General features: G+C 37.6%; 1 pseudogene; it reads right to left on the minus strand.

Annotated features, from left to right (window-relative positions):
• Positions 1–1,747: 1,747 nt before the first annotated feature.
• Positions 1,748–19,530, minus strand: LOC128577008 (spermine synthase-like; annotated as a pseudogene).
• Positions 19,531–27,657: the final 8,127 nt, after the last annotated feature.

Genomic DNA, 27,657 nt, shown 5'->3' on the forward strand with positions numbered 1-27,657 from the left:
ATGTTGCAGTTTGGCCGGGGCTGGGTTTGAACCCACCACCCTTGGTATATGGCACCAGCACCCTACTCACTGAGCCACAGGCGCCACCCTCAACCATTATTTTTCAAATACTCTTCTATCCTCCTCCTCCTCTCTTTTGATAACTCTAGTTACACATATATTAGGCTATCTGAGGTGTTTCAAAAGCTCACTGTTCATTTTTCCTTTCACTCTTTTATTTCTATAGGTTTCATTGTAAATAATTTCTACTGGTACGTCTTCAGATCCACTATTTTCTTTTCTGTAATATCTAATACAGTGTTAATCTCATCCAGACTATTTGTCATGTTACCTTTTTTATGTAGAATTCTAACTTGGGTATATAATAAATATATAGTTATATATTTCATATATACTATATATAGATATACAGGTATATAATCTTCTGTGTTTCTACCTAACAGCTTCCATCTTTATTATCGTGTCCAAATATATGAAATATACTTATAACAACTTATATAAAACATATGAAATAACTTATAATATCCTTCTCTCCAAATTCCATCATCTGTGTCACTTCTGGATGGCTTAAGCTACTTGGTTTTTCTCTTTATTAAGAGTCATTTTCAGGCGGTGTCTGTGGCTCAAAGGGATAGGGCGCCAGCCCCATATGCCGGAGGTGGTGGGTTCAAACCCAGCCCTGGCCAAAAACTGCAAAAAAAAAAAAAGAGTTGTTTTCCTACTTCTTTTGCAGATATCATTGATCATTTTGTATTAGATACCAGATATAGTAAATTTAAATTTCCTGGGCGGCGCCTGTGGCTCAGCGACTAGGGTGCCGGCCCCATATGCCGAGGGTGGCGGGTTCAAACCCAGCCCCGGCCAAACTGCAACAAAAAAATAGCCGGATGTTGTGGCGGACGCCTGTAGTCCCAGCTGCTCGGGAGGCTGAGGCAGGAGAATCGCGTAAGCCCAAGAGTTAGAGGTTGCTGTGAGCCGTGTGACGCCACGGCACTCTACCGAGGGCGGTACAGTGAGACTCTGTCTCTACAAAAAAAAAAAAAAAAAAAGGAAAAAAAAATTTCCTGTGTGCTGGATACTTTTGTATTCCTATAAATATTTTTTATCTTTATTCTAGGACATATTTAAGTTAATTAAAAGACTTTGATCCTTTTGGATTTTGCATTAATGCTTTCTTGGGCAAGACCAGATATGTGATTTTTTTAGGACTAATTTAGTTCCATTAATGAAGCCAAACCTTCTGCGTACACTATCCAAAGACCCATTAATAATGAGGTTTTCACTCTGGCTGATAAAAATAACTAATGCTGGCCCTGTGTGATTCTTAGGAATTGTTCTGTCTAATTCTATCTAATTGTTCTTTTTTCTGTCTTGGGTAGCTTTCTTACATGCATGTCTTTATCAGTATTCCCGTGAATGGTGAGGGGTGGCCCTCTGCAAATATCCTGAGTTCATTGCCTATCTGGTATCCTGTCATATGAACTTTAAGTACCCTTGCCTCCACGGACTCTCTCAGTTACATTTCCTCAACTTAGAGTCTACTTAGGCTCTACCTGGGTTTCACTCCCCGTGCCATGGGCTGCACAGTCTCCACAGTCAGTAAACTAGGGCTCACTTCATTTTGTTCTCTGTCTCTCAGGTATCACCATCCTTCCTTGACTGACACTCAGTGTCTTGAAGATCATTGTTTTACATGTTTTCTTCAGATTTTTTAATTGTTTCAAACAAAGGGTAAATCCAGTCCTTGTTACTCCGTCTTGAGCATAAGCAGAAGTCTGCGGACATTGCATTTGGCAAATGCTTTCTCAATATCTATCTAGAGGAATTTATATTTTTATCTTAACCCTGTTAATGTTGTAAATTACAGTATTTGCCCTTTGAATGGGGAATTAACCTTGCATTACAGGGGAAAAAACTAAACTACATTGTACATTTTAATATGTTGCTAGATTCTATTTGTTAACATCTTCTAACAGATTTTTTGTGCCCATATTCATGAGAGTATTTGTAGTTTTTTTATCTAGCATTTTTTTCTTTTCTATATGTCATGGAAATTCTGGATTCATTAAAAGTACTGTGAAATTTCCCCCCTCCTCTACTTTCTGAATGATTTTTTGTAAGTTTGACATGATTTCCTTCTCAACATTTTGGCAGAATTCGCCAGTCAAGCCACTTGGGGCTTATGTTTTCTTTGTGCAAAGGTTTTTAATTAAAATTTTAATTTCTTTTTCTAATTTCAGGTTAATTTCAGGGTACAAAGAAATAGGTTATGATGTTTGCATTTGTTAGGTGGAGTCCCTCTTATAATTATGTCCCACGCCCCAAGAGGTACGCCATACACCCTAACATTGTGCCCATTAAATGGGAGCACATCCATCCCCTTCCCTCTTCCCCCTCCCCCATCTCTTGTTCCCCCTCTCCCCATCTTGAATTGATTTGAGTTTTTCTCTTATGTGGTGTCTAGTAGATCATCTGTTGGCTTCATATTACTATTTGAATACATTGGATACTTGCTTCCCATTCTTGTGATACTTTACTAAGAAGAATGTGTTTCAACTCCATCCAGATTAATATAAAAGATGTAAAGTCTCCATCTTTTTTAACAACTGAATAGTATTACATGATATACATATACCACAGCCTGTTAATCCGTTCCTGGGTTTGTGAGCATTTATGTTGTTTCCACATTTCAATGATTATAAATTGAGCTGCGATAGACAGTATAGTGCAAATGTCCTTATAACAAAATGATATTATTTCTTCTGGGTAGATGCCTAGTAATGGGATTGCAGGATCAAATGGAAGATCTAATTTTAGTTCTTTGAGGATTCTCCATATTTCTGTCCAAAAAGGTTGTATTAGTTTGCAGGCCTACCAGCAATGTAAAAGTGTTCCCCTCTCTCCACATCCACACCAGCATCTGCAGCTTTGGGACTTTGTGATGTGGGCTAATCTTTATATCCTTCTCTTGCCTGATTGCATTGGCTAGACTTTCCAGCACTACTATGTTGAATAGTAGTGGCAATAGTGGACATCCTTATCTGGTTCCAGTTCTAAATGGAAAAGCTTTCATTTTTGCTCCATTCAGCATGATGTCAGCTAAGGGTTTGTTGTACGTGGCATCAATCAGTTTAAGATATGTGCCACCACTAACTATTTTCTTAAATGATCTTGTTAGAAAAGGATGCTGAATTTTACCAAATGCTTTTTCTGCATCTATTGAGAGGATCATATGGTCTTTGTTTTTGCTTTTGTTTATATAGTGATTACATTTATGGATTTGCATACATCAAATCAGCCTTGCATCTCTGGGATGAACCCTACATTTCATAATCTATAATTTTTTAATGTGTAGCTGAAATCTATTAGCCAATATTTTATTGAGCATTTTTACACTGATATTCATTAGTGAAATTGGTCTGTACTTCTTTTTAGTTGGGTCCTTTCCTGGTTTTTGTATCAGGATGATGTTTGCTTCATAGAAACATGTTGGGGAAGGTTCCTTCCTTCTCAATATTTTGGAATAGGTTCTGCAGTATAGGTAGGTACAAGCTAATCTTTGAAGGTTGGATAGAATTCTGGTGTGAAACCATCTTGTCTCGGACTTTTTTTGTTGTTGGAAAATTTTTTATTGTTTCTTTGATCTCAGTACTTGATATTGGTCTGTTTAAGATATCTATTTCTTTGTGGTTAAGTCCTCTGTGGTAGCTGTTGTTATTTCATCCTTTTCGTTTCTGATTAAGGTTATTAGAGATCTTAATTTTCTGTTTCTGTTTAATCTGCCAAAAGGTTTCTCAATTTTATTTATGTTTCTGTATTTTTTTTTTTTAAGAGATGGAGTCTCGCTATGTGCAGTGGCTATTCACAGGTGCGATCCCACTAGTGATCAGCACGGGAGTTTTGAATTGCTGTTTCCAACCTGGGCTGGTTCACCCCTCCTTAGGTAACCTGATGGCCCCCTGCTCCCGGGAGGTCACCATATTGATGCTGAATTTAGTGTGGACACCCGATTGGCATAGTGCACTACAGCCCAGAATTCCTGGACTCAAGCCATTCTCCTGTCTCAGCCTCCCGAGTAGCTGGGACTACAGGTATGTGCCACTGCATCTGGCTTATTTATCTTTTTGAAGAACCAACTTTTTGTTTCATTAATTTTCTGAATGATTCTTTTATTTTCAATTTCATTTATTTCTGATTTAAATTTGGTTATTTCTTTTCTTTTGCTTGGTTTGAGGTTGGATTTCTCTTCCTTTTGCATTTAAGATGATTAATTAGGTTGTTAATGTGGTCTTTTTCTGTTTTTTGGATATAGGCATCTAATGCGATAAATTTCCCTCTCCCCTTAGGACTGCTTTTCCAGTATCCCACTGGTTTTGGTGGCTTGTCTCTTCATTGTTGTTATGCTCAAGGAAGTTAATAATTTCCTCCTTTATCTCTTTCTTGACCCAACTGTCATTAAGCATAAACTTGTTTAGTTTCCATGCCTTTGTGTGGGGATGAAAATTGTTGGAGTTCCACCTTTATTGCTTTGTGTTCTGAAAAGATACAAGGTGTAATTTCAGTTCTTCTGATTTTATTGAGGCTTAATTTGTGTCCTAGGATAGGATGTATTTTGGAGAAAGTATATTTTTTAACTTTGGGATTGTGTGTTCTGTGTATGTCTATTAAGCCCGATTGTACTAAAGTCGCATTTAATTTCTCTTTTTTTCTTTAACAGAGTCTTACTTTGTCACCATCAGTGAAGTGCCATGGCATAATAGTTCACAGCAACCTCAAACTCTTGGGCTCAAGTAATTCTCTTGCCTCAGCTTCCCAAGTAGCTGGGATTACAGGCCCTCGCCACAACGCCCAGCTATTTTTAGAGACAGGGTCTCACTCTTGCTCAGGCTGGTCTTGAACCCCTGAGCTAAAATAATCTGCCCTCCTCTCCCTCCAAATGTGCTAGGATGAGCCAGCATGAGCCACTGCTCCTGGCCTGAAAAATTTAATTTCTTTAATAAGTATAGAGGCTTTTGGATTTTTTATTTCTTCTGTAGTCAAACTCATCTACTGAATTTTAAATCTCAGTTGCAGTATATTTTTTTATTTCTGGATATTATATTTAATTACAATTCAAATCTGCATATCTGCTTTTTAAAAATAATTTCCTGTTCCCTACAGAAATTTTAACATTATATCTTATTTGATTAGACATAGCCAACATATTTTTACAAACTTGTATTTTTAGAACTTTGTGTCTCATAAATTCCACCTTGGAAGATGTTTGGAGTGTTTTTCTACTGTCCTTCATTTCTTTTTGATTCTTTTCTTGGTACCTTGTTACAATTTGTACATAGACATGTTGATGGTGAGCTGTTCATTCATTTTGGAAAATAACTTTTAGATTTTTAAAAAATAAATATTTATTGAAGTTAAATACACATAACGTAGAATTGATCATTTTAAAATGAACAATTCAGTAACACTTGGCAAATCACGTTATCCAATTACCACATCTACCTTTTTCCTACATTTTTTCATAAACCCAAAATTAAACCCCATATCTATTAAGCAGTTGATCCTGTGGCATTCACTAATTTGCTTTAGGTACTTATGGATTTGCCAATTATAAATATTTCATATAAATAGAATCTTTCAAAATGTAACTTTTGTGTCTGACTTCTTTCACTTACATGCTATGTTCAAGGCTCACTCGTGTTGCAGTATGTATCAGTATCTCATTCATTATTATGGATAAATAATATTCTACTGGATGGATATAACATAATTTGTTCACCCCTTATGGCTACTATGAATGATATTGCTACGAAATTCATTTCATTTCAAACTTTTTGTGTTTCTTCTTAGTAAAGTATCACAAGAATGGAGAAGCAAGAATCCACATAAGAGGAAAACTCAAATCAATTCATGGTGGGGGCAGAGGAATGAAGAAGTGGGGAGAAGAGAGGACAGAGGGAGATGGGGGTGCACCCACTTAATGGACACAATGTTAGGGTGTATGGAACACTTCTAGGAAGCTGGACACAATTATAAGAGGGACTTTACCTAACAAGTGCAAACATTTTAATCTAATTCTTTGTACCCTCAACCTGAAACAATAAAAATAAATAAATATTAACTTATTAGACTTAAAAAAATTAAAAGTTTTTGGGTGGCTGTATGTCTTGAATTCTGTTAGGTATATACATAGAAGTAAAATTTCTAGGTCATATGTTAAGTCTATATTTATCTTTTTGAGGAACTGTGAAGTTGTTTTCCAAAATGTCTGAACCATTTTACATTCCCACTGGCAATGTAAAAGGGTTCCAATTCTTCCATCTCCTTGCAAACACTTATTATTTTCCATTAAAAAAACAAAACACTATAGCCATCCTTGTGAGTGTAAAGTTGCATCTCATTGTGGTTTAGATTTGTACTTCTCTAATAACTAATGATGTTAAGCATCTTTTAATTTCCTTGTTGGTCTTTTATATGTGTTCTTTGGAGAAGTATCTAGTCAATTCCTTTGCCTATTTTTCGTATTATATCAGAATATTAGGGATTACACATATTTTATTCACATACTTTGTTTTTGAACAGATTGAGTCAAAGTTCTAAGAGTGCCCTTCACCGAGACAGTGTACACTATACCAAATAGGTGTACATTTACTAGTACCCTCCTTTAACCTCCCCCCAGCTTGACTTTCATTGAGATGTACTTCCATATGTGCACTTAAGTGTTAATCAATTAATTAATTGATTAATGTTAATCAATTGGTTCCAATTTGGCATGGAGTACATATGTTTGTTTCTCCATTCTCGTCATGTTTCACTTAGAAAAATGGCTTACAATTCCATCCAGGTTATCAAAAAAGATAACAGACAGCCAATTTTTATGGCTGGAGTAGTAGTCCATAGTATGCAAATACCACATTTTATTAAGCCATTCATGTATTGGTGGGCACTTGGATTGTTTTCACATATTTGCAATTGTGAATTGTACAACTATAAACATTGGAGTACAGATGTCCTTTTTATAAAATGACCTTTTTTTTCCTTTGGGTATATACCCAGAAGTGCGATTGCTGCATCAAATGTAGGTCTATTTTAAATTCTCTGAAGTATCTCCATACAATTTTCCATAGAGGTTGTACCAAAAATGTGTAAGAGTTCCTTTCTCTCAGCATCCACACCAGCATTTATTGCTTTGAAACTTTATGACGTGAGCCATTCTCACTGGAGTTAGGTGATATCTCAATGTAGTTTTGATTTGGCATTTCCCTGGTGATAGAGATGTTAAGCATTTTTTCATGTGTTTATTGGCCTAATTAGTCGGTCTTTGCCGGGGTCGTACCCTGGGGACAGGGTTCATTAAGACCTGTGGATCTGGGGACAACCAACTGAAGAAATATAAAGTTAGAAATGAGGAAAGATAAAGAGACAAGACACACAGAAAAGAATTTTCAAAGGTGGGAACTTAGGGGACCATCGCCCATTTGTGGGGTTCTGATGGTGGCCTGGACTGTTTGTTCCATTCAGCTTTTATTGAAGGCTATTTGCTCATTAGCCCAGAGGGTAAACTGAGGAATGGAACAAAGATATCAGCACTTCCTCTGAGTGAGCATATCAGCTCCTATTGTTTCCATAATCATTAACTTTAAAGGTTTGAGCAGCCTTGAGAAATCCGGAGCCTGAGTCTTGTACAGGGGCAGCCTCCTGTCTGCAGTGACACACACAGATTCCTAGGGAGGTGTTAATCTCTGCTGGTTCACTGCTGAGTAAAACATCACTGGCATCAATCTGCTCTGAAGAATCAGTGGAAAAGAGGAATTTTCCTCTCATCATCACCGAGAAGGTCTTCCTCTGCGTTGAGGGATAGAAGCCTTCCTACCCATATTTCAGGACTTTTGCTGTTCCCTTGATCTCTGCTCCAGCCAAATACAAATCTCCACTATGGGTATTTGCTTTGACTGTTAACTGGGCAGGGAAAAGCCTAGTTAATGTTTTTATCTAGGCCTTACACACAGCTTCCTCTGTGGCCATTATTCCTTCAGAGTGTTTACAGACCCAGCAGGGGTGATTGCAAGCTGTATCCCCAAAAGGCCAGACTTTTAGGAAAAGCAGAAAACTTGCTCAGACAAGAAATTTAGCAGCAGCTGGTTTAAAGGTAAACTATCTGACTTTCCTTTGTTCCATCTCACGTAGTTTTTTTTATTTTCCCCTTTTTCTGGGTGTGTTTTCCCTTACCAAGAATGGGGTCTTTGGTCTCCATTCTGCCTGCAGGTCTTCATTAGAAAAGTTTCTGTTTATGCTGTTTGCCTACTTTTTAATGGGTTGTTTGATCTTTTCTTTTTAATTTTCTTGGGTTTTTTGTTGATTCTTTTTATCAGTCCTTTATCAGATGTATAGCAGGCAAATATTATCTCTAATTCTGTGGGTTGTCTATTTGCTCTTTTTGATGTGTCCTTGGCTGTGAAGAAGCTTTTTAATTTGATCAGGTCCCATTTATTTATTTTTGTTGTTGTTGTCATTCCTTTTGGGAACTTATTCATGAATTCTTTTCCTAGGGCAATATCTGTAATAGTTTTTTTCCAATATTTTTTTCTAGAATTCCTATCATTTCCTGCCTTAGGTTTAAGTGTTTTATCCATTGTGAGTAAATTTTTGTGGGCAGTAAGAGATGGAGATCCTGTTTTAGTCTTTTATATATGGCTATCTAGTTTTCCCACCACAACTTATTGAATATGGATTCTTTTTCCCAGTGTATGTTTTCATGAGTTTTGTCAAAAATCAGATGGGAATATGAGGATGATTTCATCTCTAGGTTCTTTGTTCTGATCCATATGTCAATGTTTCTGTTTTTGCTTGTCTTTTTGTGATTGAATTGCAAGAGTTTTTATGTATTCTTAATATTAGACCTTTATCAGACATTTGACTTATAAATATTCTTTCCTATTGAGTAGGTTATCTTTTACTTTTCTTGATAATGTCCTCTTATGCATAAAATACTTTAATTGCAATGAAGTCAAATTTATTTTTTTATTGCCCATTATTTAGTGCTATATTCAAGGCTTTGTTCTAAAAGATTTACAATTTTAGCTCTTATGGTTAGGTCTGATCTAATTTAATTTTTGTACATAATATGAGGTAGGGGCCTAACTTAATTCTTTTGTATGTGAATATTCAGCTGTGCCACCATCACTTGTTGCAGATAGAATTCTCCTCCTATTGGTGCCCCTTGTCAAGAATTAATTCACCCTAGAATTATGGATTTATTTGTGGACTCTCAGTTCTATTACACTGGTCTATAGATCTATCCTGACACCAGAACCACAGTGTTTGGATTCGTGTTGCTATGCAGTAAGATTTGAAATCTGAAAGTGGATTTTTATCACTTTTTTTCTTCTTTTAAAAGAATGTTCAGGCTAATCAAAGCCACACGTAAGTCCTGAAGAATTCAAAGGTCAGATTTTTCATTACTGCAAAAAAAGGCCAATGGAATTTTGCTATGTTTTGCACTGAATTTGTAGGCTTCTTTGGTTTGTATTATCCTTGTAACATTATTAAATCTTGACAGGCCATGATCATGGAATGTTTTCCCATTAATTAAGTGTTCTTTAATTTCCTAAGAAATGCTTTGCAAGTTTCAGTGTACAAATCTCATGCTTCCCTGGTTAAACATTTATTTTTCATATTTTATTCCTCTGGATAATATTATGAATTGGATTATTTTCTTAAATTACTTTTCATAATGTTCATTGCTGGTATACAGAAACACACTAATTTTTGTGAATTAATCTTGTACTCTGCAACTTTGTTGAATTTGTTCCATAATGCTCATTGTTTTCTGGGGGGGGGGGTTCGTTGAGATTTTCTAGAAATATAATCATGTCTTCTTCAAATAGAGATTGTCCATTCTTTCCATTTTGGGTCCTTTCATTTCTTCATCTTGCCTAATTGTTCCCAGTACAATGTTGCATATCAATGGTGAAAGTAAACATCCTTGTTTTGTTCCTGGTCACAAGAAGAAAACTTTCTGGCTTTCACCACTGAGTATGAAGTGAGCTGTGGATTTTTCTAAACACCATTTATCACATTGAAGAAATTACCTCTGTTACTGAGGCTTGGCATGTTTTTCAAAATCATGAATAGGTGTTGTATTTTGACAAATGATTTTCCTACACAAATTTACATGACCATGTGATTTTATTCCCTTTATTCTATTAATTTGAATGATTTTCTTAGAATGAACCACCCTTGCATTTCTGGGCAAAAAACCATTTATTTGTCATGTATTATTCTTTTAATATGCTATTGGACTTAGTTTAGTCTCATTTTGCTGGAATTTTTACATATATGTTCATAAGCAATATTGGTCTGTAGTTATCTTTGGCTTTGGTAACAGGGTAACACTGGTATCATAGAATGAATTAAAAATGTTCCCTCCTCTTCTATTTTTTGGAAGCTTAACAAGGATTGGTGTTAATTCTTCTTTAAATGTTTTGTAGAATTCACCAGTGAAGCCATCTGTTCCTGGCCTTTTCTTTTTTTGGATGTTTTTGATTACTGCTTCAATCTTTTTATAGGTTTTAAAAAAACTTTTTATAGGTCTCTTCAGAATTATATTTCTTCTTGAATCAAAATTGGTAGTTTGTGTGTTTCTAGGAATTTGCCCATTTCATGTAGGTTTTCTAATGTGTTGGTATACAATTATTCACAATAGTCTCTTATAATCATTTTTTAATTTTTTCCCTTTTATAACTTTAATTGAAGAATTGCTATTCATTATTTTAAGTCTTACAAGCACCAAATTTTAATATAAGTCAATTTTGGGGGAAAGAAATACCATCAAGAACTTCCCTTCAAAACAAAACAATGATGTTCATTCTCTAAACATCCAAACTGAAAGCTTACCAAAACAACAACAACAAAGCCCACACATAAGTAAAAACAAAAACAACATTCTAGGGGGTCAGCTGTGCTATCTATCAGTCTTTCAGCTGACTTTCAAAAAAAAAATAACACCCTAGCTCATCAAAATATACATTTTCCATTTGCTTTTTTAAATTAAAAATAATAATTTTAAAAAAGAGTAAGAGATTGCCTGACTCGTTTGGATGTCAAATACAGCATATGGAGATCAGGAAGGCTATTCGCAGCACTCATGATTAGGGATATTCATCTTCAAAGTTTAGCTTTCTTCCAGATCAGCCTAAGACGGAGACCCTGTCTCTAAAAATTGCGGCAGGCACCTATATAGACAGCTACTTGGGAGGCTGAGATGGCAGCCGAGTAACAGCTTCCTTGCATCTGGGCAACGTGAGTCTGGAGAGATAGGACTCCAGGCATCTCTGGCTGCTGGGATCTGCCTATCATCACCCCTGAGAGGATACAGGGAGTCAGCGAGAGACTTCTGGACCCCAAGAGGAGGACTAAAACAGTGGAAAACCGGCAAGAGGTCGCGTGTGTTCAATCCGTCTAAACCCGCCCGCAACTGTAAGTTCAGTAGCAGCGAGACTGCAAACCAGAAAGGCCTTACCTGTGAACTGTTTTGGTGTCTTTGGACTTGGCACTCAGCTGAACTGCCTTGAGGAGAGCCTGAGCGGGAGTGCGGAGAACGTTGGCCTTTGTCTAGGACCCCAGTCTGAGCCGCTGAGCCAGACGGAGCTAATAGTGTTTGGCTCTGGGTCACAGGCAGCCATTGTGAGAGATCTGCCCCGGCAAGCTCCGCCCTCAGGGTCGCAGAGCTAGAATTGGGCGGGAGCTGGTAACCCAGCGACCAAGTAGCCTAAGGGTGGGGTCTAAGCCGCCTTGCAGCCCTAACCCTCGGGGGCAGAGGGAGAACAGTTTTGGCACACAGGGTAAGTGGATAGCCACTTCAGCAGTGATTCCAGCGACAAGCACTTCCCTGGGAAAGCTTCTGCTCAGCAAGTGAACAAGTTCAAAGAGCCTTTTAAGTGGGCTGAAGAGAGATTTAGGGTGTCTACCTGCTGGGGTTTGAGAAACTAGCAGCCTCCAGTCATATCAGAACTGTGATTAACATCTCATACCCCAGAAGACCACATGCTGCCCAGACAATATTCAATAACATATACATACTGCTTTTTTTTTTTTTTTTTGCTTTGGTTGTTTTTTTTTTGTTTATTTTGATGTTGTAGATTGTTGTTTTGTTTTTTAAGTTCAACCTTTTCCATACAGATCCTTTTACTTTCTCAATTTTTCTAGTTTAATTATAATTTCCCATTGCTGCCTATCTCAATAATTAGAACTTCATTTTTGTTAGTGTTTCTACCACTACTATTTGGTTTTCCACCCAATTTTATCCCGTAAAGTTTTCTGTTTGCTTGTTTTGGTTTGATTTATAGCATTTTTGTCTTTCCTCTCTACTTGGTGGAGATGGGGTACTGTGTCTGATCTGGTTACCAAACAGCTGCTGACCTCAAGGGAACCACCCAACTGGGCACCACCAGAAGGTGTTTTTTTTTTTTTCTTAAGGTTGTATCAAAGTACCCTACTGTACACCTATATTGCTCTGTCTCCCTCTTTCTGTGCCTCTCTTCTTTTTGTCAATATTCCTTTTACCCACCCCCTCGCCTTTCTCTATTTTTCTTTTTTTTTCTTATCACTCGGTCCTCCTTTCTTTCATCCCTTTTTTGCTCTTCAACCTTCTCACCCTTCTGGTCCTGTAACCCTTAGTCCACAGGCATGAGAACTTAAAGAGCAAGAGGAAGTGAAAGGAAAATTAAGGCAAGGAAACAGATAAAAGAAATCACCCATGAGGAAGAATCAGCAGAAAACTCCAGGCAACATGAAGAACCAGTCCAGAACAACCCCGCCAAGGGACCATGAGGTAGCTACTGCAGAGGATTCCACCTATACAGAAATGTTAGGAATGACACAAAGGGAATTTAGAATGCACATGTTGAAAACAATGAAAGAAATGATGGAAACAATGAAGGAAACTGCTAATAAAGTGGAAAATAACCAAAAGGAAATCCAAAAACAGAATCAAATAAGAGATGAACGATATGAAAAATATAAAAAGGATATAGCAGAGCTGAAGGAACTGAAACAGTCAATTAGGGAACTTAAAGATACAATGGAAAGTATCAGCAACAGGTTAGACCATGCAGAAGAAAGAATTTCAGAGGTAGAAGACAAAGTTTTTGAGATATCTCAGATAGTAAAAGAGGCAGAAAAGAAGAGAGAGAAAGCAGAACGTTCCCTGTCAGAATTATGGGACTTTATGAAGCATTCCAACATACGAGTTATAGGAATTCCAGAAAGGGAAGAAGAATGCCCCAGAGGAATGGAAGCCATACTAGAGAATATTATAAAAGAAAATTTCCCAAATATCACCAAAGATTCTGACACACTGCTTTCAGAAGGATATCGGACCCCAGGTCGCCTCAACTCTAACCGAGCTTCTCCAAGACACATTGTGATGAACCTGTCCAAAGTCAAGACAAAAGAAACGATTCTGCAAGCTGCCAGGAGTAAGCGCCAGTTGACCTACAGGGGCAAATCCATGACAGGGACCGCAGACTTCTCTAATGAAACTTTCCAAGCAAGAAGACAATGGTCATCTACCTTTAATCTACTTAAACAGAACAATTTTCAGCCCAGAATTCTGTACCCTGCTAAGCTAAGCTTCAAAATTGATGGAGAAATCAAATCATTTACAGATATACAAACATTGAGGAAATTTGCCACAACAAGACCAGCCCTACAGGAAATACTTCAACCTGTTCTGCACACTGACCACCACAATGGATCAGCAGCAAAGTAAGAACTCAGAAATTAAAGGACAGAACCTAACCTCCACACTCATGCAAAAGACAAAACTAAGCAATGGACTCTCACAAAATAAGACGAATAGAATACTACCACACTTATCAATTATCTCAATAAATGTTAATGGCTTGAATTCTCCACTGAAGAGACATAGATTGGTTGACTGGATTAAAAAACACAAGCCATCCATTTGCTGTCTGCAAGAAACACACCTGGCTTCAAAAGACAAATTAAAGCTCCGAGTCAAGGGTTGGAAGACAATTTTTCAGGCAAATGGAATTCAGAAGAAAAGAGGGGTTGCAATCTTATTTTCAGATACATGTGGATTTAAAGCAACTAAAGTCAAAAAAGCCAAAGATGGTCACTTTATATTGGTCAAGGGAAAAATACAACAAGAAGACATTTCAATTCTAAATATTTATGCACCCAATTTAAATGCTCCCAGATTCTTGAAACAGACCTTACTCAGTCTGAGCAATATGATATCTGATAATACCATAATAACAGGGGACCTTAACACTCCTCTTACACAGCTGGACAGATCCTCTAAACAGAAATTAAACAAGGATATAAGAGATTTCAATGAGACCCTAGAACAACTGTGCTTAATAGACGCATATAGAACACTCCATCCCAAAGATAAAGAATATACATTCTTCTCATCACCCCATGGAACATTCTCCAAAATTGATCATATCCTGGGACACAAAACAAATATCAACAGAATCAAAAGAATTGAAATTTTGCCTTGTATCTTCTCAGACCATAAGGCACTAAAGGTGGAACTCAACTCTAACAAAAATGCTCGACCCCACCCAAAGGCATGGAAATTAAACAATCTTCTGTTGAATAACAGATGGGTGCAGGAAGAAATAAAACAGGAAATCATTAACTTCCTTGAGCATAACAACAATGAAGACACAAGCTACCAAAACTTGTGGGATACTGCAAAAGCAGTTTTGAGAGGAAAATTAATTACTTTAGACGCCTACATTCGAAAAACAGAAAGAGAGCACATCAACAATCTCACAAGAGATCTTATGGAATTGGAAAAAGAAGAACAATCTAAGCCTAAACTCAGTAGAAGAAAAGAAACATCCAAAATCAAATCAGAGATCAATGAAACTTAAAACAAAAGAATCATTCAGAAAATTAATGAAACAAGGAGTTGGTTTTTTGAAAAAATAAATAAAATAGATAAACCATTGGCCAGACTAACGAGGAATAGAAAAGTAAAATCTCTAGTAACCTCAATCAGAAATGATAAAGGGGAAATAACAACTGATCCCACAGAGATACAAGAGATCATCTCTGAATACTACCAGAAACTCTATGCCCAGAAATTTCACAGTGTGAAGGAAATGGATCAACATTTGGATTCACACCCTCTCCCTAGACTCAGCCAGGAAAAAATAGAGCTCCTGAACCAACCAATTTCAAGCACTGAGATCAAAGAAACAATAAAAAATCTTCCAACCAAAAAATGCCCTGGTCCAGATGGCTTCACACCAGAATTCTATCAAACCTTCAAGGAAGAGCTTATTCCTGTACTGCAGAAATTATTCCAAAAAACTGAGGAAGAAGGAATCTTCCCCAACACATTCTATGAAGCAAACATCACCCTGATACTAAAACCAGGAAAAGACCCAAACAAAAAGGAGAATTTCAGACCAATCTCACTCATGAACACAGATGCAAAAATTCTCAACAAAATCCTAGCCAATAGATTACAGCTTATCATCAAAAAAGTCATTCATCATGATCAAGTAGGCTTCATCCCAGGGATGCAAGGCTGGTTTAACATACGCAAGTCCATAAACGTTATCCACCATATTAACAGAGGCAAAAATAAAGATCACATGATCCTCTCAATAGATGCAGAAAAAGCATTTGATAAAATCCAGCATCCTTTTCTAATTAGAACACTGAAGAGTATAGGCATAGGTGGCACATTTCTTAAACTGATTGAAGCTATCTATGACAAACCCACAGCCAATATTTTACTGAATGGAGTAAAACTCAAAGCTTTTCCTCTTAGAACTGGAACCAGACAAGGTTGTCCTCTGTCACCTTTACTATTCAACGTAGTGCTGGAAGTTCTAGCCAATACAATTAGGCAAGACAAGGAAATAAAGGGAATTCAAATGGGAGCAGAGGAGGTCAAACTCTCCCTCTTTGCTGACGACATGATCTTATACTTAGAGAACCCCAAAGACTCAACCACAAGACTCCTAGAAGTCATCAAAAAATACAGTAATGTTTCAGGATATAAAATCAATGTCCACAAGTCAGTAGCCTTTCTGTACACCAATAACAGTCAAGATGAGAAGCTAATTAAGGACACAACTCCCATCACCATAGTTTCAAAGAAAATGAAATACCTAGGAATATACCTAACGAAGGAGGTGAAGGACCTCTATAAAGAAAACTATGAAATCCTCAGAAAGGAAATAGCAGAGGATATTAACAAATGGAAGAACACACCATGCTCATGGATGGGAAGAATCAACATTGTTAAAATGTCTATACTTCCCAAAGCAATCTACCTATTCAATGCCATTCCTATCAAAATACCAACATCGTACTTTCAAGATTTGGAAAAAATGATTCTGCTTTTTGTATGGAACTTGAAAAAAACCCGTATAGCTAAGGCAGTTCTCTGTAAAAGCTGGGGGCATCAGCATACCAGATTTTAGTCTGTACTACAAAGCCATAGTGCTCAAGACAGCATGGTACTGGCACAAAAACAGAGACATAGACACTTGGAATCGAATTGAAAACCAAGAAATGAAACTAACATCTTACAACCACCTAATCTTTGATAAACCAAACAAGAACATATCTTGGGGGAAAGACTCCCTATTCCATAAGTGGTGTTGGGAGAACTGGATGTCTACATGTAAAAGACTGAAACTGGACCCACACCTTTCCCCACTCACAAAAATTGATTCAAGATGGATAAAGTACTTAAATTTAAGGCATGAAACAACAAAAATCCTCAAAGAAAGCATAGGAAAAACACTGGAAGATTTTGGCCTGGGGAAAGACTTCATGAAGAAGACTGCCATGGCAATTGCAACAACAACAAAAGTAAACAAATGGGACTTCATTAAACTGAAAAGCTTCTGTACAGCTAAGGAGACAATAACCAAAGCAAAGAGACAACCTACACAATGGGAAAGGATATTTGCATATTTTCAATCAGACAAAAGCTTGATAACTAGGATCTATAGAGAACTCAAATTAATCCACATGAAAAAAGCCAACAATCCCATATATCAATGGGCAAGAGACATGAATAGAACTTTCTCTAAAGACGATAGATGAATGGCTAACAAACACATGAAAAAATGTTCATCATCTCTATATATTAGAGAAATGCAAATCAAAACAACCCTGAGATATCATCTAACCCCAGTGAGAATGGCCCACATCTCAAAATCTCAAAACTGCAGATGCTGGCGTGGATGTGGAGAGAAGGGAACACTTTTACACTGCTGGTGGGACTGCAAACTAGTACAACCTTTCTGGAAGGAAGTATGGAGAAACCTCAAAGCACTCAACCTAGACCTCCCATTTGATCCTGCAATCCCATTACTGGGCATCTACCCAGAAGGAAAAAAAAAATCCTTTTATCATAAGGACACTTGTACTAGACTGTTTCTGGCAGCTCAATTTACAATCGCCAAAATGTGGAAACAGCCTAAATGCCCACCAACCCAGGAATGGATTAACAAGCTGTGGTATATGTATACCATGGAATACTATTCAGCCATTAAAAAAAATGGAGACTTTACATCCTTCGTATTAACCTGGATGGAAGTGGAAGACATTATTCTTAGTAAAGCATCACAAGAATGGAGAAGCATGAATCCTATGTACTCAATTTTGATATGAGGACAATTAATGACAATTATGGTTATGGGTGGGAAACAGAAAGAGGGAGGGAGGGAGGGGGGTGGGGCCTTGGTGTGTGTCACACTTTATGGGGGCAAGACATGATTGCAAGAGGGACTTTACCTAACAATTGCAATCAGTGTAGCCTGTCTTATTGTACCCTCAATGAATCCCCAATAATAAAAAAAAAAAAATTTTAAAAATAAAAAGTTTAGCTTTCTTCCAAATAGTGTAGAAGACCCACAATTCCAAGTATGAAGGGACACAAACGATCTCCTTTGAGAATTCCACGGGACAATAAGCTGTTCTTCATAGAGCAACAGGGTTTCTGCCAGATTGACGCAGTTCCCCTGGGTAAAAATATTTCCCATCCTGTTTCAATACTTTCATTCAGAGGTCAAGAATCAGTCTGAGAAACTCCCATATGGAATCTTCTTCTGGAGATGTGGAGATTAGAACAGCCTTCAAATCATTAAGCACGTAATCAAACTCTCCTTTTTTTTTTTGAGACAGAGTCTCACTATGTTGCCCTCGGTAGAGTGCCATGGAGTCACAGTTCACAGCAACCTCCAACTCTCAGGCTTAAGCAATTTTCTTGCTTCAGCCTCCCATGTGGCTGGGACTACAGGCACCCGCCACAATGATGCCTGGCTATTTTTTGGTTGCAGTTGTCATTGTTGTTTAGCAGGCCCAGGCTGGGCTCGACCCCACCAGCTTTGGTGTATGTGGCTGGCACCCTACTCACTGAGCTACTGGTGCCAAGCCAAACTTACTCCCTTCTTTGGTGCACCTTTTAAGTACTGGAATACAGTCTTTTATTAGAACCTGTAGCAGTCTCCTTGAAGATTGTCTAAGACATCACCACATGTTTTTCACATATAATTCGTACATCCATCAATCACCATTTGGTCAGTCTCTACCGTGGTGACCATCTTTTGTTTCAGTTGGACTATTTCACGTAAAATGCCCATCTCTGCCTCTCATAATCATTATATCTTTACTGGTATAATCTTTGCCACTGCCCATGATGGCCCGGGTATATGCCAAATCACTCTCTGCCAAATTAACATCCCCACTGAGGATGAAAATGTTTCCAAATTGCTTCAAGTTGGCTCAACACCTGTAGCTCAGCAGTTAGGATACCAGCCACATACACTAAGGCTGGCAGGTCGAACCCTGACTGGGGCCTACTAAACAACAACTGCAATAACAAAAATAGCTGGGCATTGTGGCAGACACCTGTAGTTCCAGATACTTGGGAGGCTGAGGCAAGAGAATCACTTTAACCCAAGAGTTTGAGGTTGCTGTGAGCTGTGATGCAACAGCACTCTAATGAGGGTGACATAGTGAGACTCTGTCTTAAAAAAAAAAATTGCTTCGAGTGTATAATTTTAATGTTCTGATAAAGTGAAGCTTCATCATACACAACTTCATCTATGTTGGATTCAACTAGGTGCCCATCAGCAGTGGGCCAATATCTGCCGATGGCCCCTCCTCGAACTGTGGGTGGTAATTGCTTTACCCACCCAGTCTTGTCCTGATTCAATTTTTTCATTCTTCAACTTTGTTCAAACTTTGTTCAACTTTGTTCAAAAGCCTGTTGATTTCTTCTTTGATCTGTGTGTCACTGTCATAACTCTGAAGATCCAGCAACACCAATCCATGTGGGTAAATTCTCAAATTGGCAACGCTGCCATTTTTGTTTGTGTAGGTTGATAAATAGCTGTAGTCCTACCAGGCATGCATGGACTCTGCCATCTGCTGCTCCTAGAAAATGGACTGGAAGCCTTTCAAAATGGTCTTGCCATCAGCCTTAGTGCCGAGCATGAAGTCTGGTGTGCTGTGCCATGCTGCTGCCATAGTGAGGTGAGGCTGTGTAACATGCCTGGGGGAGATGGCCATGGGAGACTGGGAAGGGCTGTGTGGCATATAGAGCTGTGGCTGGTGGGGAGTGCACTGCGCCAGGGGAGGCCTCTTTTTTTCATTTTTTTCCATTTCAGAATATTACAGGTGTGCACACATTATGGTTACATAGTTTGTTTTCTTTCATTTCAGGCCAAACTTATATGTGTGACCTTCACCCAGAATATAACACTATCCATTTGGATGTGAATTAACTGACCCCTCCTCCCTGTGACATACTTGATTCCTATATGCACTTTCCTATTTACTACCCTATATGCACATAAGTGTTGATCAACTAGTTCCAATTTAGTATTGAGTACATGTGCTGTTTGTTTCTCCATTCCTGTGACACTTCACTTAGAAGAGTGGTCTCCAGATCCATCTAGGTTATTACCAGATAATAAGATACCAGATCACCATTTTTTATGGCTAAGTAGTACTCTATGGGATAGATATACAACATTTTATTAATCCACTCATGTATTGGTAAGTATTTGGCTTGTTTCCACATCCTTGCAATTGTGAACTGTGCTACAGTAAACATTTGAGTGCAAATACCTTTATGATAAAATATCCTTTTTCTATTAGAAACTGTTATAGATTGTCAGCCTTGGGAAAGTATTTATGAAGAAGACCTTAAAGAAATCACTGCAACAACAAAAATAAACAAGTGGGACCATATCAAATTTGAAAGTTTCTGCACAGCCTAAGGTACAATCAATAGAATAAATAGTCAACCCACAGAATGGGAGAAAATATTTGCATGCTATACATTGGATAGGGGGCTGATAATCTGAAACTACAAAGAATGCAAACAAATCAGCAAGAGAAAAAAATCAAATGACCCATTAAAAAATGGGCAAAAGGCATGAATAGAAACTCTTCAAAGGAAGATAGTTTGATAACCAACAAACACATGAAAATATTCTCAACATCTGTAATCATTAGAGAAATGCAAATCAAAACCAGAATGAGATATAACCTAAGTCCAGTGATAATGGATTTTATCAGAAAGTCCCAAAACAAGTGTCATCATAGATATAGAGAAAAAGGAATACTTATACACTGTTGGTGTAACTGCAAACTAGTAACACCTCTAAGAAAAGTAGTATGGAGATACCTCAAAGAACTAAAAGCAGACCTACCATTCGCTCTTATAATCATTTTTATTTTGTTAAGCTCAGTAGTAGTATGTGAGGTCTGACAAGTTTGTGAATTCATCCTAGGAAAAGTGCTACATACCTCATTGCTGAATATCACTATGTTCACCAAAGTACTCTCCCTGGGAAATTATGCACTAACTCCAGTGACTAGTCTACCCTTCAAAGCAATTTTAAAACTCTTTCTTTATTTCACTTCCACTCTTGCCAAGCTTTTTTTTTTTTTTTTTTGAGACAGAGTTTCACTATGTCACCCTGGGTTGAGTGCCGTGGCGTCATAGCTCACAGCAACCTCAAACTCCTGGGCTCAAGCAATTCTCTTGCCTCAGCCTCCCAAGAAGCTGGGACTATAGATGCCTGCCACAGCATCCAGCTACTTTCTTGTTGCAGTTATCATTGTTTTTTAGCAGGCCAGGACTGGGCTGAAACCCACCAGCCTCAGTGCATGTGGCTGGCACCATAACTACTGTGCACCAAGCCACACCCTTGCCAATTTTAACAAGAAACTTAATGTTTGCTAATTGCCCTAATCCAAGCTCCAACATCCTCACTATGGCACACACAAACACCAATGACAATAATGGACACCACTCAATAAGACAACGCCATACATCGACACAAATACAGCTTTGAAACACTGATGTGCCAAGCTTATAAAATCTTACTGAGTTGTTTGTACAGTGCCGCCAATGTGAGGACACAGTGACCTTACATCCTCTATTTTTTGGATTACATGGTTGGATACTTTCTGAAGAGTCCTCATATCTTTTTTTTTTTTTTTTTTTTTTTTTTTTTTTGTAGAGACAGAGTCTCACTGTACCGCCCTCGGGTAGAGTGCCATGGCGTCACACGGCTCACAGCAACCTCTAACTCTTGGGCTTCCGCGATTCTCTCGCCTCAGCCTCCCGAGTAGCTGGGACTACTCCTCATATCTTAATTTTTTACATGGTTGGATACTTTCTGAAGAGTCCTCATATCTTAATTTTTTTCAAATGCTTTTACCCTGTCTACTGAGATGACATGTTAATGTAGTGATTTTTTTTTTTTTTTTTGTAGAGACAGAGTCTCACTTTATGGCCCTCGGTAGAGTGCCGTGGCGTCACACAGCTCACAGCAACCTCCAATTCCTGGGCTTAGGCGATTCTCCTGCCTCAGCCTCCCGAGTAGCTGGGACTACAGGCACCCACCACAACGCCCGGCTATTTTTTTGGTTGCAGTTTGGCCGGGGCGGGGTTTGAACCCACCACCCTCGGTATATGGGGCTGGCGCCTTACCGACTGAGCCATAGGCGCCACCCTAATGTAGTGATTTGTAAAAGACTATCTGATAATGGAGCAATTCAAAAGTTGTCCCAAGAATTCAATGAATTGAAAGATAAAATTAGCAAAGATTTTGACAAACTGAGGCAAGAATTTGCATCCCTCAAAGACCTAAAAATTCAGTAGAATACCTCAGTAATACAATGGAGCAGGCAGAAGAAAGGATTTCTGGTGTTGAAGACAAAGCTACAAAGCTTTTGAATGCTCCCAAATGCTCAAAGATGAAGAGAGAGGAGAGCAAAAATGGATCATTCCCTGAGAGAGTTGTGGGACCACTCCAAAAAAGCAAACATTTGCCTTATTGGAATTCCTGAAGGAGATAAGAATGATCTGAAAAGCACAGATGTTCTACTCCAAGTGATAATAGAAAAAAACTTCCCAAACATGGAAAGAGACACAGAAATACAGATAGCAGACAGTTTCAGAACCCCAGCATGACTCAATCCAAATAAAGCCTCTCTGAGACACATTGTAATTAACTTTGCTAAAGTTAATATGAAGGAGAAAATCCTCCAAGCAGCCAGACATAAGAAAACCATAACCTACAAGGGGAAGAATATTTGAATGACTGCAGATCTCTCTGCTGAAATTTTTCAAACCAGAAGAGGATAGTCATCGAACTTCAATCTCCTAAAACAAAACAACTTTCAACCCAGGATTCTGTATCCAGCTAAACTGAGTTTCATTTATGATAGAGAAGTCAAATGCTTTAATGATATTCACACATTGAAGAAATTTGCCATAACTAAACCAGCTATTCAGGATATTCTCAGACCCATCCTCCACAACTACCAGCCCAATGCTCTACCACCAAAGTAAATTCACTCAGAAATTTTTGACCATACCCCAACTTCCACAGTGTCAAAAGGATTAAAAATGTCCACTGATCTTTTGAAAAACTTGACACACAAAATACTACCAGGCTTATCAATACTCTCAATTAACATGAATGGTTTAAATTGTGCTCTAAAGAGACACAGGTTGGCAAACTGAATACAAAATCTCAGGCCAGATATCTGCTGCATACAAGAATCTCATCTTAAAGGATAAATATAGACTCAGGGTAAAGGGACGGACATCTATAATCCACGTAAATGGAAACCAGAAAATAAACAGGGGTTGCAATTTTATTTGCAGATACATGTAGGCTTCGTGCCAACAAAAGTAAGAAAATACAAAGATGGTCATTTCATATTTGTTAAGGGAAACACTCATCATGATGAGATATCACTTATTAAAATTTATGCGCCAAACCAGAATGCTCCTCAATTTATAAGGGAGACCATAACAGACATGAATAATTTAATATCTTCCAGTACCATAACAGTTAGGGATTTTAACACTGCTTTAGCAATGTTGGATAGATCCTCCAATAAGAAACTAAGAAAAGAAATATTGGACTTAAACTTCACCGTACAACAATTGAATTTAACAGACATCTACAGAACATTTCATCCTAACAAAACTGAATATACATTCTTCTCATTAGCCCATGAAACATCCTCCAAAATGGATCACATCTTAGGTCACAAGTTTAACTTCAGCAAATTTAAAAGAATAGAAATTATTCCTTGTATTTTCTAGGACCATCATGGAATAAAAGTTGAACTCAGAAACAACAGGAATCTGCATACTCATACAAAATCATGGAAACTAAATAACATCATATTGAATGATACCTGGGTCATAGATGACATTAAGAAGGAAATTACAAAATTTCTGGAACAAAATGATAATGAAGACATGAATTACCAGAACCTCTGGGATACTGCAAAGGCAGTCCTAAGAGGGAAATATATAGTGTTGCAAATTTATAGCATCCTCCAGAGAACAGAAAGAGAGGAAGTCAACAACTTAATGGGACATCTCAAGCAACTGGAAAAGGAAGAACATTCCAATCCCAAACCCAGCAGAAAAAAAATAAATAACCAAAATTAGAGCAGAATTAAATGAAATCAAAAACAAAAGAATAATTCAAAAGATCAATGAATTCAAAAGTTGTTTTTTTAAAAAAGTTTAACAAAATTGATAAACCTTTGGCTAGCCTAATCAGAAATAGAACATTAAAATCTCTAATTTCATCTATCAGAAATGACAAAGGCGATATAACAACAGACACCTCAAAAATTCAAAAATTCTTAATGAATACTACAAAAAACTCTATTCTCAGAAATATGAAAATCTAAAAGAAATTAACCAATACCTAGAAGCACACCACGTCCTAGACTTAGCCAGAAAGAATTGGAAATGGTAAACAGACCTATATCAAGTACTAAAATAGCATCAACTATACAAAAACCCCAAACCTTTAAAGAGGAACTAGTACCTATATTACTTAACCTTTTCCAGAAAGAAGGAATATTTCCCAACACATTTTATGAAGCAAATATCACCCTGATCCCCAAATCAGGAAAAGACCCAACAAGAAAATTATAGACCAATATCTTTAATGAATATAGGTGCAAAAATATTCAATAAGATCCTAGCAAACAGAATCCAGCAACATATCAAACAAATTATATACCATGACCAGGTTGGTTTTATCCCAGGGTCTCAAGGATGGTTCAATATATGTAAATCTATAAATATAATATATAACATAAACAAAATAAAAAGCAAAGACCATATGATTCTCTCAATTGATGCAGAAAAAGCTTTCAATAATATCCAGCATCCTTTTATGATCAGAACACTTAAGAAAATAAGTATAGGGCGGCGCCTGTGGCTCAAAGGGGTAGGGCGCTGGCCCCATATGTCGGAGGTGGTTGGTTCAAGCCTAGCCCCGGCCCAAAACTGCAAAAATAAATAAATAAATAAAATTTAAAAAAAAAGAAAAAGATAATAAGTATAGAAGAGACATTTCTTAAACTGATAAAGGCCATCTACAGCAAACCCACAGCCAATATCATATTGAATGGAGTCAAATTGAAATCATTTCCACTCAGATCAGGAACTTGCCCATGGTGTCCACTGCTTTTTAACATTGTAATGGAAGTTTTAGCCATCACAATTAGGCAAGAGAAGGCTATCAAGGGTATCCAAACAGGATCAGAGGAGATCAAACTTTTGCTCTTCACAGATGATATGACTGTATATCTGGAAAACACCAGGGACTCAACTACAAAACTCTTAGAAGTGATCAAGGAATACAGCAGCATCTCAGGTTACAAAATCAACACTCACAAGTCAGTAGCCTTTATATATACCAACAATAGTCAAGGTGAAAAAACAGTCAAGGAATCTATTCCTTTTACAGTAGTGCCAAAGAAGATGAAATATTTGGGAGTTTACCTAACAAAGGACGTGAAAGATCTCTACAAAGAGAACTATGAAACTCTAAGAAAAGAAATAGCTGAAGATGTTAACAAATGGAAAAACATAACATGTTCATGGCTGGGAAGAATCAACATTGTTAAAATGTCCATACTACCCAAAGCAATATACAACTTTAATGAAATCCCTATTAAAGCACCACTGTCATATTTTATCTTGAAAAAATAATATTTCTTTCTATATGGAATCAGAAAAAACCTCAGTTAGCCAAAACATTATTCAGAAATAAAAACAAAACAGGAGGAATCACACTACCAGAACTCAGACTATACTATAAATCTATAGTGATAAAAACAGCATGGTACTGGCACAAAAACAGAGAGGTAGATGTATGGAACCGAACAGAGAACCAAGAGAAGAACCCAGCTACTTATTGTCATTTGATCTTTGATAAGTCAATTAAAAACATTCAGTGGGGAAAAAACTCCCTATTTAACAAATGGTGCTGGGTGAACTGGCTGGTGACCAGTAGAAGACTGAAACTGGACCCACACCTTTCACCATTAAGAAAAATTGATTCTCACTGGATAAAAGACTTAAACTTAAGACATGAAACTATAAAAATACTAGAAGAAAGTTCAGGGAAAACACTTGAAGAAATCGGCCTGGGAGAATTTTTTATGAAGAGGACCCCCCGGGCAATTGAAGCAACACCAAAAATACATTATTGGGACCTGATCAAACTAAAAAGCTTCTGCACAGCCAAGAACACAGTACATAAAGCAAGCAGACAGCCCTCAGAATGGGAGAAAATATTTATAGGTTATGTCTCTGACAAAGGTTTGATAACCAGAATCCACAGAGAACTCAAATGTATCAGCAAGAAAAGGACAAGTGATCCCATCTCATTGTGGGCAAGAAACTTGAATAGAAACTTCTCTGAAGAAGACAGGCACATGGCTTACAGACACATGAAAAAATGCTTATCATCCTTAATTATCAGGGAAATGCAAATCAAGACCACTTTGAGATACCATCTAACTCCAGTAAGATTAGCCCACATCACAAAATCCTAAAACTATAGATATTGGCATGGATATGGAGAAAAGGGAACATTTCTGCACTGCTGGTGGGAATGTAAACTAATATGTTCCTTTTGGAAAGAAGTTTGGAGATCACTTAGGGATCTAAAAATAGACCTGCCATTTGATCCTGCAATTCCTCTACTAGGTATATATCCAGAAGACCAAAAATCACTTTATAACAAAGATATTTGCACCAGAATTTTTATTGCAGCCCAATTCATAATTGCTAAGTCGTGGAAGAAGCCCAAATGCCCATCAATTCACGAATGGATTAATAAATTGTGGTATATGTACACCATGGAATATTATGCAGCCTTAAAGAAAAATGGAAACTTTACCTCTTTCATGTTTACATGGATGGAACTGGAACATTTTCTTCTTAGCAAAGTATCATAAGAATGGAAGAAAAAGTATCCAATGTACTCAACTCTAATATGAAACCAATATATAATCACCCACACTTCCATATGAAAGCTTATAACTCAATTACAGCCCAAGATGAAGGGGGAAGAAAAGGGGGAGGGGAGGGAGGAGGATGGGTTGAGGGAGGGTAATGGGTCAGACCACACCTATGGTGCATTTTACATGGGTACATGACAAATCTACCAAGTGTAGTATATTAATGTCTTAACACAATACTTAAGAAATTGCAGTGAAGGCTATATTAACCAGTTTGATGTAAGTATTTCAAATTGTATATAAAACCAGCACAATGTACCCCATAAATGCATTAATGTACACAGCTATGATTTAATGAAAAAAAGACTATCTAATATATTAATCACATAGGTCAAGAATTCTCACATAGGAAACTAAAGTTTGTATTCCCAGAATTTTTTTTGACAGGGTCTCACTCTGTTGCCCGAGTTAAGAGAGCAGCAGCAGCTCATTAAAACCTCAATCTCCTGGCTCAAGCAATCCTCCTGCCTTAGCTTCCTGAATAGCTGGGATTGGAGGCACATACCACCACGCCTGGCTAAGTTTTCTACTTTCATAGAGACAGGGTCTCACATTTGCTCAGGCTCATCTTGACCTCAAACAAGGTCTTCCAAAGTGCTAAAATTACAAGCATGAGCACCGTGTCTGGCCTCTTTTCCTAGCATATCTGAAATAAACCCATATGGATCTCAATAAACTACCTTTTGAAATATTTCTGGTGTCAATTTGTTAAGATTTTTAAAAACTTTAATCGATGAGTTTGACCTCTAATTCTCCTTCATATATTGCCCTTCTCTGATTTGGCAT

This window comes from Nycticebus coucang, chromosome X (assembly GCF_027406575.1).
Source record: "Nycticebus coucang isolate mNycCou1 chromosome X, mNycCou1.pri, whole genome shotgun sequence".
NCBI lineage: Eukaryota > Metazoa > Chordata > Mammalia > Primates > Lorisidae > Nycticebus > Nycticebus coucang.